Source organism: Kogia breviceps, chromosome 2 (assembly GCF_026419965.1).
Source record: "Kogia breviceps isolate mKogBre1 chromosome 2, mKogBre1 haplotype 1, whole genome shotgun sequence".
Classification (NCBI taxonomy): Eukaryota; Metazoa; Chordata; class Mammalia; order Artiodactyla; family Physeteridae; genus Kogia; species Kogia breviceps.
In genome coordinates this window covers 10,635,577-10,649,134 of record NC_081311.1, presented here as the reverse complement: position 1 = coordinate 10,649,134, position 13,558 = coordinate 10,635,577, and positions in this window count along the sequence as shown.

Below are 13,558 nucleotides of genomic sequence, written 5' to 3'. Positions count from 1 at the left end.
ATTTTCCTCCAGCCCTCAGTGATGTCACTTGCCTCGTTGAACTGAGGAGTTTAGCTGTGAGGGAGAACAGGAAACAGTTCTTCACAGTAACAAAGTGGAGAAGTATAGAAAAGAAGAAATACAGAGTATAATTATCACCATAGTAATGACTATTATATGATTTTCATATTTTTCTGACTGTGTAGATAAAAGTTTTAATTCAGTCTAGCAATTTGAAAGGTTAGGCAGTACACATCGGTGATGGATAGGAAAGAGTGCAGGTACATAAGGTCATTTAACTACCAAAGATTGTTTAATTTCAAGACATCTATTGTTTAGAGTGGAATAATTGCTTTGCTCTCCCTTCTTTGCCTTTTCATCTCAATTCTCATGATAAGCGTCCTTCAGTGAGCGTCATCAAACTCTGTCAGCAGATCCTCTGAGATGCTGCAAGATGATGGTGTTGGTTTAGAGATAGCAGCAAACAGTTATAATCTCATTTCATTCCAATGATGTTATTATTGCAAGACGTAGCACCAGCAACCCAAACTATCTCTGACAGTCTCATATTTCTACTGTTTTAGGAGGGTCTGGGTGAGCTGAGAGACTGCCAAATTATGGGGAGATTATATTTTTAATCAATCACTTGTCTAAATTCATGAAAGCTAATATTTGGTATGATTAGCTTATGTCTGGATAATAATGGTATTATTATCCAGACATAATACCACTTAGAAACGCTTCTTTCTTCACAAGTCATCTAGTAATTTTTATGATTTTTCTTCCTATGCTATGGCAAAACAAATGTATAAAAAAAGATTCAGATAGGCCGAAAGATGAAGGGTGGAAGAAGACATATCATGCGAAGCATGAGCACAGGAAAGCTGGTGTGGCTATATTAGGACCAGTCAAAATGAATGTCAAGGCAAGAACTATGCGCAGAGATAAAGAGGAGCATTTTGTGGTGATTAAAGGGTCAACTCGTCAGGACACACGATATATACGGAAATATCTAGAAAATCTTCCAATACCTGGAAATTAAACAACATACTTCTTTACGGTGTACAGGTAAAGAAGAAATCATAAGCAATAAGAAAACTGAAAGTTTTCTTATTTCTTTTCAGTTTGCACTGAAAGTTGATAATAAAAACCTGACATATCAAAAATTCAACGATTCCAGTAAAGCATTGACTTAAAAGAAATGTAGGGCTTCCCTAGTGGTGCAGTGGTTGGGAGTCCGCCTGCCGATGCAGGGGACGCAGGTTCGGGCCCCGGTCTGGGAGGATCCCACATGCCGTGGAGCGGCTGCGCCCGTGAGCCATGGCCGCTGAGCCTGCGCGTCCGGAGCCTGTGCTCCGCAACGGGAGGGGCCACGGCAGTGAGAGGCCCGCGTACCGGAAAAAAAAAAAAAAAAAAAAAAAAAAAAAAGAGAGAGAGAAATGTATAGTTTTAAAACTCAGATGACTGATTTAAAATCTTTTTTTGTTTTGTGGTACGCGGGCCTCTCACTGCCACAGCCTCTCCCGTTGCGGAGCACAGGCTCCGGACGCGCAGGCTCAGCGGCCATGGCTCACGGGCTCAGCTGCTCCACGGCACGTGGGATCTTCCCGGATCGGGGCATGAACCCGTGTCCCCTGCACCTGCAGGCGGACTCTCAACCACTGCACCACCAGGAAAGACCAAAAAAATCTTCTTCTTCTTTTTTTTTTTTTTTTTTTTTTTTTATTGGCTGCTCAAACATGGAACACAGAAGAGAGATCCTAGTTGAAATATTAATTTGAAAATTGACAGCCTTTAGATTACTTATGTAATAAACCAATACTATCACTTTACATTATAACTAATATCATTTTACTTTTAAAATTAATATACAGTGAATTTGACTTTATTATAGGATAGTTTTAGGTATTTTTACACAAGTATGTAAGCATCATACATGTAAACATCGTTCACATAAACATCATCATAATTATGACACAGAACAGTTCCATCATTTCTAAAGTCTCCCTCTTGAGACACAAGAGGGAAGAGACATGGGAACACGTGTATATGTATAACTGACTCACCCTGTGGCAAAGCAGAAACCAACACACAATTGTAAAGCAATTATACTCCAATAAAGATGCCAAAAAAAAAAAAAAGAAATAGGGTAAAGTCTCCCTCTTGTTATCTGTTTGTAGTCACACACTTGCTTCACTCCTAATTTAATTTCTGTGAAGAATGTTCACATTTTTGTTTTAGAAGGCAATCAACATGGTGGAATTTAGCTGACCCATTCTGTCCATGCTTCTGTGGGTTTTGGTTTTAATGTTAGTTCAATTTTCAAAGAAAAAATCTTCTTCTTTTTGAACACAAGTTTCCATATTATGGGACTAGAAAAATGTGAGTGAATTAAACTCAAATACACAGAAAGGAGGAAAGAAATAAAGATAAGAGCAGCAGTTGAAGAAATAGAAAATAGATAAATAATAGAGAATATTAACAAGGAAAATAGTCAATTCTTTGAAGAAATTGGTAACATTGATTATCCCTTAGCAACACTGATTTTCTCAGTTGGGGGTTGATCGGAGAATCTGAGCCAATATGAGCCATATAGAATACGGGATGTAGGAATTTGACCTTATGTAACTGGGGGAGCTGGTTAAACAGTCCATGTGAAGTAATGCTTCAGTGACTGAAGCCTACAGGGGCCTTGGTCAGGAATGAAAAGGGGACATTAAGTGGGAGAAACCAGGACAAGTAAGGAGGACCAGCTGGAATGCAGGAGCACAAACTAGAACCTGCATTCATCTTCACCATTGCTATTGTCTCAAGTGACCGACCCGCTGGTGCACTTGGACCGGGATTTGAAGAAGCTGAAGGAGGAGATCCAGCAGGATCTGGAGGACCTGCAGGCTTGTCTGCTGTCCCCACCCATCAGGTGAGCCTACAGAGAAGCAATAATGAGCAGGAGCTGAACAGTGCCTGGCTGCCCATGAACTGGGTGCCCCTTCCTTCTGCCTTCCAAATCTCATGTTAATTTCTCCTGGGCCCAGCCATGAGCCAGAAAAAAGGCAGAGAAGGAAATCCTGGGAAACGTCGTTTTGCTTGGGCAGTTTGACACAGTCCATACCCTCAGTGATTGAGAAAACAAAGAGAGAAAATACAAATGACCAATATCAAGATTGAAAGAGGGGACATCAGTACAGAATTTATAGACACTTAAAAAAAACAAGCTCAGCCTATTTGTTGCTCACCCTCGATGTTTCCTAACTGTGTGTGCTCCCTGGAGAAAGGTTTACATTAGAAAAGAAAAAAGACATCAAATTATCTATCCTACTCACTTCCTTGCTGAGTAAAATATTTCAATGTATTAAAGCAAAAACAGATACAACAGATCAATTAGAGCATCAGGATTTACTTTGCCAAAGAATTCTTCAGGTGGCAGAACTTGGACATGTTTTGTGGAAGATCACTATTTCATTGACAAGCTCAAGGTCAAGAACAATGAAAGTTAAAATCATTAGCCACCGCTCATTAAAGATCGGTGAGAAAGAGGACAACATTTCTGAAATGAAAATTGATATGCCCCTAATACTTTCAAGAAGAATTGCATACAACCTTAAGACCCGTTTATTGCCCCAAATGGGCATCTCTGTATGCACTCCAGCTCCTTTGTTTCCTTATAATATAGGTTCTTTGCCGTTCCTAGTCAGGAATGTATGGCTTGACATTTTTCACTATGCAGAGCTTTCTGTGAACACTGATCGTGAGAAAGCGGCCCATGAATTAGGTTTCTGCTTTCTCTGCCCTTTCAGAGAGAAGAGAGGCTGCAGAGAATGGCTTTCCCAGAAATATAGCAGAGTTTATAATATTATAATATACCATTATAATATTATTTGTTGTACAACTTAGCACATGCTGGAACGTCATAATGAGAAGGGTAAACAAAGTCTTGGTCAATGAGCTACCACTCAAAACTCAATGACTTAGCCATTTGCCTGTACCTCTACAGCCAGAGAGGAAATGTATCTGATCAACTAATTCACACTGGGAAACAGAGATGCTGTCTCAGAGTCTTTACCTTTCTCAAAAGATAACTGGCAAAATCAACCACAGTACAAATTTGTGATGAGGAGATTTCAGGCACTGGGGAGGCTGGGTTGAGAGAGATTTGGGGGCTGTGGGGAGAATTTTCACTCTGTTTGAATCCTTACTGTCTCCTTCCAGATTTCCTTCACTGTGAGTCTATTGAGTGTCAAGTATCTCATAGGTGGGTGGGTTAATGACTGTCCTGACCGGAAGCTTGATATCCTTAGCACCCTGACTGACTGTGTTTTAATCATTTCCAACAAAACCATTGTTTCTGACCTCAGATAGACCTGGGATGCTAGTTAGTAGCGTGACTGTGTCGGCTGCCACATTTCATGTCTTTGGGAAGAGCTTAAGATGTGGCATTGTTCAAACGGAAAGTGCCCAAAACCTCTCCAGAGGAAAGAGCTTCTCTGTAGTCACTGAGCTGTAAAGTCATCACCCGGAGAAGAATATTTAACACGGATCAGAAGATGCCTGAGAGGACCTTGAAGGAGGGGAGAGATAAATGAGAAAGGAGGTTGTGCAAACACTCTACCGAAGATGCAGCCAGCGTGATTTGATGAGCCTTCTCTTCCTCCTAGAATTAATTACAACTTTAAAGCCTGGCAGCTGGATTTTATATTGCAACTCTCCTCAATTAAATCTACATTTTTGGGGTCTTACTTCACGTCCTCCCACTAATTGGTTTCAGCATCTACTTGTGCCAATTGCCGCCATGATCGCGTTTTAAAAAATAAAAAGGCTATTCTCCTAAAAGAAAATTAAAGATGTAAATGTATCTTATCTCATATTTTGTCTTCATTTTCTCAGGAGATGGGAGCCAGAAGAGAGGGGGAAATAATTAGTCAGCAAAATCCAGCAGTTCTCACTCTGGAATTAAACCTTTGCTGTGTGATGGAGAGCATGATCAAGCAGGGACACTTCTAGTGCCCTGGGCTCCTTCTTATTCAGCCAGTGCCTGTTGAGCACCTTCCATGTGCTAGACCCTGTTCTAGACACTTCGGAATCTAAGCAAGTTCAGCAGAGTGTCCATGAGAGCAGCCCCCAACTTCCACTTCCCAAAGATGGAAGAACCATCATTCACACTCAAGACTCTGTACTTCTGGCGACATTTTCCCAGACACTTAAAATCATGGCAACATCAAGTGAACAGCTGTTTGCTGCTGTGCTTTTCCAGTAAATGCTGGTGTAGCTACTGTACTACCTACTGACGTTAGAAAGGCCTGTAAGCCCACTGTGTGCAAAGGAGTGCAGCCAAAGGCTCTTAAGAAAGGGATTTGAAACGGCCGAGACCGCTGGGTTTCCACCGGGATTGCAGGAGCCCTAGAGGCTCAAGGGGATGCCTCCAGGCCACTAGGGGGAGCTGCGCAGCAGGAGGTGGACAGGCTGCAAAGCTCCAGTTCCGCACCCGTCCCTCAGCCAGAGGGCGTCCCTTTCGTTTGTCTCACAGGTCAGTCTCCTGCGGGAGGTTCGATGTATGGAGACGGGTCCATATCTTTGAAAGTAATTGAAAACCACTAGCCTACACCCGGCTCCAGCACTCAGCAGCCTTGCTGATGAACTATTCTCTTTGGAACCAAAAGAGTTTGAAATAGTAAACGTTTTGATGAATGACAAAGTAAGACCCAGATTGTGGTCGACACTGTTACGTTGCTTTCTTTTGTTCCGGGTCTGGTGGCCCTTCTCAGCTCCGGAGGGTTGTGCAGAGGGAAAGCTCTCCAGCAGTAGGAGAAGGGCATTCTCTCCTTGCCTGCGGTTCTTCACCCCGCTGCCCCCCCACCCCGCCCCCCCAACCCAAGCATCTCATGCCAGGAAGCCGGGCCAGCGTAACCTACCCCGAGACGCTTCCAGACACTCAAGTCCACATTTCCATGCAGGTCTGCACAGTGTAAGCTAAGCTTACCTTTCTTAAAAATAGACGCTATGGTTGGATAACACACTGTTTTTATTGCTGCCATAAACCAGGATTCAGTGAATGGAGCACTTAACCATTACTCTTCTTGCTCGTTCTTTTTCTCAACCCATGAAACAGTCAAGGATACTTTCAGGGAAAAGTGAATAACAATATGCATCTAATGGGTACTGCAAAATGTTTGCTTTATGGTGATGGATAAAGCCATTTTGGAGCAGTTCCTGCGTAGCCACGATTCCTGGGTGTCTGTCAGGGTAGAGTCTAGAGGTGAAGCCACCCAACCCTCCAGAAGAAGCATGGGCCTATACAGAAATTAGAAACAAAACTGCCCTTTATTGAATATCTAGCCTAAGTCAGGACTTCTGTAAATGGCATCTCTCATTCTCAAAACAACCTTTTATGTTACGTAGTCTCATTTTATAGATAGGAAACTGAGGCTCAGTGAAGTTATAGCCAAGCCACTGAGCTTTCAAATCAAGATCCACCTGACCTAATCTCTTCCCATTTCCTGTGCTACAACTCAGTTTGCACACCTCCAGTGACAGGGAACTCACTGCCTTACCTGCAACACAGCCCTGTGCTGGACGGCACTGGCAAATAAGAAGCACTTTGCATTGAAATGAATTGCTTTATTCTCCCTTTCCTATTTATGCCTCTTTACCCAGAGCCTTACCTTGTTTTTTCCCAGTCATAAATGATTGTTGTGTTTCCAATTATAAAGGAAAATTGGTAGAATGATCAAATTTGCAGAGTAATCAGATTGATGTGAGTCAAACACATTTATTTATTATGCAACCAAAGATGCCATCCCTGGCTTGTTTTCTCCATCCTTAGTCCTAAGATCTCTAACAGGAACATCACTAGAAGAAAACATGGTCTATAGCTAAGATGGATGAAACTGCAATTTGTATTGATTTTGGTAAGACAACCAGTTAATTACATCTTTAATTACCTGGTCCCAGGGGTTATGTTTGTATTAACTAGATTTTTGTTTTTCTCTCTTCTGGGACACTTTCTCAACTGATTTCTATTGATTATACAAGGATCAATAGATAAATGTGCTTCTAACTAACTTTCATTGCCTATATCATTGACAGCAGTGGTTCTCAACCAAGGATGACTTTGTCCCAGGGGATATTTGGCAATGCCTAGAGATGTTTTTGGTTGTCACAACTCGGGGGGGGGGGGGGGAGGAGGGTACACTGTTAGCGTCTAGTGGGTAGAGACCAGGGATGCTGCTAAACAACGTACAGTGCTCAGGAAAGCCTTCCTCTCCCACCACAGAGAAAGATTTCCCTCCATGTCAGTAGTGCTGAGTTTGAGAAACCCCAATCTACAACGATACCAAAAGAATACAAATAGTAAGGGGGAAAAGGCGTTATTCATTTCACAGTAGAGAAAATAATTTAGAATTATGACTTAACGTTGGTGCCCACCATAATATCGAGAATCAGTTGGATTGAATAGTAATGCGTCGTGACTTAAAGACCACAACTTGAACAGAGTTATCAACATCCAATGGAAACATTCCCGGCCCTCCTCCTTCAATTTTAGAAATTGTTGAACAAAAACCAGTCATACTATGTTTCCGGGAGGCAGATAACTTAATCCTCAGCTGTCTTGAGGACAAGTGGAAAACCAAATTCAAGGATAAGATGGAGTCTTGGAATTCACATGACAACAATGGAAGAAGACTTGACTTTTAAACCTGAAGACAAGTGAAGGAGCCACCCACCACCAATGAGCTTTGGCAGGTCGTTTAAACCTCAGGCTTCTGGTTTCCCCAAACTTAAAATGAAAATAATGGAAGAACATCTGAGATGAGACATTAAAGTGATTATATCAAATAAAACAGGCCAGCCCCCTGTTAAGTATAAAATGCTATCTGTGGAAAGTTTCACAAGGAGATCTATTATTATAAGTGAAAATAGACACTTCAAACAGCCCAAAGAAATTGCCCAATAATGTTTAAATTCTTAATAACAAGCCCTGAAATAATTATGCTCCAGTCAATTCAATCCACGATTTAGTCATTTTTTCCAAGTCAAACACAATTATGCGAATTAAATGCTTTTAATAACATCCTGAAATTAGGTTACAGCATTGCACCTGGAGCTTTCTCTATTACCAACAGAATAGCATTGCTTTTAGAAGCAGAAATGGCTGAATGAGTTCTGAAATGAGACTAGAAAGAATGAAAATAGATATGAAGGAAAAAGAAAAATGCATGAAACAGTCTTTCAATTACGTAAAACCAAACAGAAGAAACGGATCATATAGGTCAAAATCTAGGGTAGAGAGTACTCTTCATTTATGGTCTGACATTAGACAACTTTTTCATGTTTCAAAAGGACAGCAACATGCCTTTACTAGATTGAAGCCTGTATTGAATAATTAGAGTAGACATAGAAGGACAATTAAAAAAAAAGATAAGCACAATGTCCTAAAGAATACATTTGATAAATAATTTGATTTATTTTTCTGAGTTACATGGAAACAAGATCACCTAGAACTGCATCCCTCTGTAAAGCTATGTTAAAAACATATATATATACATGTTTAATATATAAATATTTTAAATATTTATTTTAATAAATAAATTTTAATTTATTTTAATAAATACATTTTATTTATTATTTAATTTTAATAAATATGTTTAATAAATAAATATTTTTATATAAATTTATTTTTATATATTATATATATATATAAAACATATATATATATATATGTTGTAGGAGCAAAGGACCTCTTTGCATTTGTAAGGAGATGCACTGGAAGAATTGAATGCTGTGCTGGTCCAAGACTGATTTTCTATATTGAGTAAAATGAAATTCAGGGGGAAATTACACCAAAGTAATCTCGAAAGCACAGATCTGATTTACTCACTTCCTGCATCACAACAAATACAAAAGTCAGCACAGCTTCCCCCCAAAGCAAAAGTCCTGCTCAAACCGAACACAGGTCCTGGGCCACCCACGTGCTGCCATGAGGTGTCTTCCACCACAACTAAACAGATCACGTTCTGCCATGTATGTTTGGCCGCCAAACTCTCTCACAAATAAAACTGCAAAGCCAGCTAAATCCCAACTGCACCTCTTATTCCCCCCTACACATTATTCCTTAAAGGTATCCACCATTCTAACGCTGATATGAATTATTGCCATTAATGTATTTTACCATTCATGCAATAGTATATACACTACTAGATTGCATATTTTTAAACACTTAGACAAATAGTATAACACTGTTCCTTTAGTTTGCTGCTTGCTTTTTTTCATTCATCATCATATCTTAAAAATGTACCCACTTTGATTCCATGTAGATCTAGCTCAAACTTCCATTTAACTAACAGACCTCAGATTATTTATCAGTTCCTATACTGTTGGGTGGTTTCCACTTATATCCTATGAAATAACAGAGCCGCAGTGACCAAAGTGTGCATATCAGTTGTGTGCAAACGTGAGTTTCTCTGGAGGAGAACATACTCGAGGTGCCACATTGCTCTCTGGAGTGGTCACTTCACCGATCAGCCCACCCACCACCTCTGGGACACAGCACCCATTTCTATACATCTTTGACAACACTTGGTTTGAACGGGCTTATTAATTATCCTAAACTGATGCCCGTCATGGTATCTCATTGTTGTTTCATGTTTAAATTAGATAATTTATGTGAGAGGGTGAGAATATTTTCATATATTTATTGACCATGAAGGTTTCCTCCTCTGGGAAGACTTGCCTTTTCATTTTATTTTCCCTGTCTTTCTATTGGGTTTGCCTTTTTAAATTTTTATTTATTTATTTTAAAATAAACTTATTTATTTATTTATTTATTATGTATTTATTTATTTTTGGCTGCGTTGGGTCTTCGTTGCTGTGCGCGGGCTTTCTGTAGTTGCGGCGAGCTGGGGCTACTCTTCGTTCCGGTGCGCAGACTTCTCATTGCGGTGGTTTCTCTTGTTGCGGAGCACGGGCTCTAGGTGCTTGGGCTCCAGTAGTTGTGGCTCGCGGGCTCAGTAGTTGTGGCTCACGGGCTCTACAGCGCAGGCTCAGCAATTGTGGTGCGCAGGCTTAGTTGCTCCGCGGCATGTGGGATCTTCCTGGACCAGGGATTGAACCCTGGTGTCCCCTGCATTGGCAGGTGGATTCTTAACCACTGCACCACCAGGGAAATCCCTGGGTTTGTCTTTTTAAATAAGAAGTCCTTATATATTCTAATAACTGACGTTTTGTCAATTACTTGGATTGCAAAATCTGTTATCTTTCCATGCTTTTTCTTGCCTCTTGTCATGAAAGTTTATTGTCTTAATTAAACAGCTTGATGAAACTTTTTATTTGTGACTCATGGATTTTTTCTATCATTAAAAAAATCTGTCCCTTCTCCACTGTCATAATGATATTTGCTTGTGTTTTCTCCCCGAAGTTTTATAGTTTTGTTTTTGACATGTGTCTTTTACACAATGGAAATTAATTTTTAATATGGTAGGAAATGACCTAATGTTATCTTTTTCCAAAATAAAGGCATCTCATTATCCCAGGATCACTATGTATGGCTGTTAGCATAACCAGTGTCTTCTCGGGCTGTCGCAGTTTCTCCTGTCTTTCCGCTGACCCTACCCAGGACTTTATGGTGCGTTAAACCACTTCTCTGTCATCAAGGGCTTTGTAGTTAATAGATACTGTTTAATAATCATTAGGACCAGGTGGCCTTTATGCTCTGTTGGTCCCCAAACAATGATGAAAACCTTTGCTGATGTATTCCTGGCACCCATGAGACTAATTACCATTTATAAATCTTGACTTAGGAATGCACTTCATGTTTCCAAGCACCTACCCCCATACCCTAGGATAACAGTAAAATTGTTCCAGTAGCCGCTCGGCAGTGCAGAGTGCAGCTGTTAATGCTTCCAGACAGCTGACCGCCCTATCCCACCCTGTAATTTACCCTCTAATGAACTGATCCATTGATCGTATGGAGCCACCTGTCTAATTTTTCAGTCTCAAGATGGCTTCTCAGTTCGGTGGGCACTTTTGGTTCCCTCCAATCTCCAACACACTAGTTGTTTGAACTACTCTTTCCCTACAGATTTTAAAGCCACCCGTCATGTACCAGCTCAAACACATATATGTGGTTCTGTTTCCAGGCTGCCTGACACGGTTCTTTGGACTCCCTGTCCAATGCTGAACCCATTTATTTACAGTGCCTGCTTTACTAGCAGATAAGTTATATTCCTCCAACTTTCTTAGTTATATTCCTCCAACTTTCTCCATTTCCACACACATGGCCACATTCTTCAAATTTGTCTTAGCATTTTGTCAAATTCTGTGGAAAACGATGTTAAGACTTGTATTAGATAGGCAATGAAATAATAAAGGTAATATGTCTTCTTTATAATATCAAATCTTCCCACCTACAAACTGGTATTTAGATCTTCTTCTACATCTTCCAATAAAGTTTGTTTGTTTCCTTTTTTCTTTTATCTGCAAAGGCCTGTTACAAATATGAAGTTTAGGTTTCTTTCAAAATTACACGTTCTATGCAATAGTTTCTGGGATATAGGGATGATATTGATTTTTTATATTATACTTCTGTCCAGCAACTATATAGAACTGTCTTATTTGTTCTTGTAGCTTCTCTGTAGATCCACTTAAAATTTTTGTGTCAACAGAAATCTTGTCTGCAAATAATGGCAGTTTTGTTTCTGCCTTTGTAATTCTCATACATTTTGCTTCTTTTTCTTATACTGACTTAAATCTAATGCAAAGTTGCATAGAAGCAGTGCAGGTTTTACTGAATTCAAAAGGAAAATGTATAGTGTTCTACTCTTTAGGTATGATATCTCTATATATTTTAGACAAACTCTTTATCAAGTAATGATGTTCCCTCCTATTCCTAAATTTCTATTTTTTCTTTACAAATGGATGTTAAATTTTGATTTTATTTTTTTTTTTTACATTTGAGAAGCAAGGCAGTCACATAGGTAGAGAATGGACTCTGGAGTCAATATCTGGAATATAATAAACGTTGCGTGACACGTTCTCTTCACGGGCACATGGTTCTCAATCTTGTTGGCGTGAGCATGTCTTTGCACTTTTTTTTTAAAATTTAGAGACATATTTTGCTTATCTTTTATTTTATTTTATATTTTGGCCATGCTGCACAGCTTGTGGAATATTAGTTCCCCGACCAGGGATCAAACCCCGGGCCCACGGCAGTGAAAGCGCTGAGTCTTAACCACCGGACTGCCAGGGAATTCCCTCTTTGTACCCTTAAAAAGATTGAAGACCGAAAAGAGCTTTTGTTCTTGTGGGTTATATATCAATACTTATCGTGTTAGAGATTAAAACTGAGAAGTTTTTAAAATATTGATTGATTCATTCATTTTAAAACAATGATAAGCCCAAACAACAAAAAGAAGCCCAATCCATATTAAGTAACATAATTTTTTATTTAAAACAACATATTCTCCAAAACAGTACCAAGGGGGCTAAGTATATATACTATACTTATTAAATTTATTCCAGTCTATGTTCAAGTATTGTTACAGCTCTGCACGATAACATACGGGATCTCCCAGCCTTTGTGCTATCGTAGTCATACATTTTACTTCTACTTATGTTGTAATCTACATAATATCTTGTGATAATTTTTTGCTGCAAACAGTTCATTTTACTTAGAGAAAAATTGAAAATAACACCCACAAAAGAGGCTTTTAAACTGACTCATGTACATAACCCTGGGATCTGATGGCAAGCTCTGATTTCCAAAAGCAACATTTTCAGCTGCATGTGCATTAGTTGTGACAGCTGCAGCATGCAAGAACCTGCACAAAAACAACGTGCTAAATGGTGAAAGGCTTAGGAGGGCTTCTCTTGCTGGACCATATGCACTCTTCATGTCGTAGTTATTCTGATTTAGAGGAAGCAAAGAAGAAAGCCTTACTCTGCAGTGTTTTCTTGATTTTCTTCCAATTGCTTCCTTGACCTCCCCTTCGAAATGTAGGTAAACGGAAAAGAGTTGCCCTGCTCCAACGGTGGGCCACAGCCACCACTTCCACAACGGCCACGGGACCCCTAGCTCCTCGGGACTTATTGCTATTATCCAAATTCTCTCCCTGCCCCGTGTCCTGCACCCCAAGCCTGGCCTAACCTGCAAGGAGTTTGATGAGAGGAGAGATGAGACGGTCAAAAGAATCACAGGGGCACCCTGCCACCACCCTCCCCAACATGTCCCTCCCCGGGACCGGGGGCTCTTCCAAGCAGCCTGTCTTTCCCAGAGCTCTCTCCTCAATCATCAGAAAAATCAGTGGACCAGAGAGTCTCGGAGGGAAACACTATGCTTTGTCTTCATCTTTTCTTCTTTCTCCTCTCTTCCCTTCCTTCCTTCTTTCCTTTAGCTCTCTCGTGAACATACATTGAGTACCATGGAAGACGGGATAGCGGTCCCCCGACGTGTCCACGTCCTAACACCTGGAACTGTGACTAGGTTACCTTCCATGGCAAAAGTGATTAAGCGGGGGCACAGCAAGAGTCAGAGTCAGAGAAGGAAGTGATGTGACAACAAAGTAGAGAGAGATTTGAAGATGCTGCC